The 1,187-nt window shown below is 57.5% G+C and overlaps 1 non-coding gene across 1 annotated transcript; it reads left to right on the top strand.

The window, feature by feature from the left end:
• The first annotated feature begins 221 nt into the window (after window positions 1-221).
• TRNAF-GAA lies at window positions 222-294 on the top strand. Its single transcript has one exon. It is a non-coding gene; the product is annotated as a tRNA-Phe (tRNA).
• The last annotated feature ends 893 nt before the right edge of the window (window positions 295-1,187 follow it).

Genomic DNA, 1,187 nt, shown 5'->3' with positions numbered 1-1,187 from the left:
CAACTTCCTCCACGGGCGACTGGCCCCCAGTCTGCTTCGGCCACCAGGTCAACCTAGGAACTAAGGCAGGAACGGGGAGAGGAAGCAAGTCAAGCTGAGCAAGGCAGGCAAAAGCAAGTCTCGCCTTCCTGGGCCACTCACAACAACGTCCTTTTTGTGTGCCCTGGCTGACAAAACATCCCGGACAGAGCAGCAGCAGGCCAAAGGAGTGCTATGCAGCTGCCGAAGTAGCTCAGTTGGGAGAGCGTTAGACTGAAGATCTAAAGGTCCCTGGTTCAATCCCGGGCTTTGGCAGGTCCTTTCATCCCTCTTTGGTGCAGAGGTGGCTTATTTTCTGGAGCACAGCAGCACCTTTCCCTGCTACAGTGTCCAGTCCAAAATATCAGCCCCCTGGTGAAAAAACGCTATCTTAGGATGTAAACAGGAGGCTTCCAGCACTGGGACACCTGACAGAGAGCTCAGTGGGGGGTGTAACAGCTGCTGACTCTGAGGGTCCTGGGCTAAATCCACTTGCAGGTGGAAGTGTTTCGATTTATTTCATTGACAATGAGGAAGGCGACAATTTAATCACAGGTATTTTTCGTAAAAGTCATGGGCAGGTCACGGGCAAGAAACAAAAAATCATTGACTGTGACCTGTCCATGACTTATACCATAGATACCCCTCCTTGAATCTTGCAGGGAGGGGATCCCAGGGAGTCTGCAGCACCAGCTGCAGTGCAGGGGGAGGGAGTCTGGGGGGGCCCATAGCACCAGCTACCAGGGGAGAAGCCCCAAGGTCCGGCTGCCACCGCAGGGGGGGAGCCCCAGGGGCTGAGCAGCTGCTCCCACTGCCCCCAGGACAGCTGCTGGGAACCACTGAGCTGCGGCTGCTCCCGCTGCCCCCAGGACCACTGCTCAAATGGTCCCAGGGCCAGCTGCATTGGCCACTGCTTTGGTGGTCCCTGGGGCCAGTTGCTTGGGCTGCCCTGGAGTCAGCCACACTGGCCGCTGCAGAAGTCACGGAGGTCACAGGAAGTCACAGAATCCGTCACTTCCACAACCTCCCTGACGGACACGGATCCTTAATAATGAGACAGGGAACTGTGTGTTTCCATCTCTGCCTGCAGCCCCTGCTGTCCCAGCCCTGGGATCCCCAGTCACTGCTCTGCCGGTGCCCCTCACTCCCGACCCGCAGCCCCTACTGTC

This window comes from Chelonia mydas, chromosome 12, assembly GCF_015237465.2.
Source record: "Chelonia mydas isolate rCheMyd1 chromosome 12, rCheMyd1.pri.v2, whole genome shotgun sequence".
NCBI lineage: Eukaryota > Metazoa > Chordata > Testudines > Cheloniidae > Chelonia > Chelonia mydas.
Note: the sequence above shows the minus strand (reverse complement) of the source record. Positions and strands in the feature narration are given on the sequence as shown.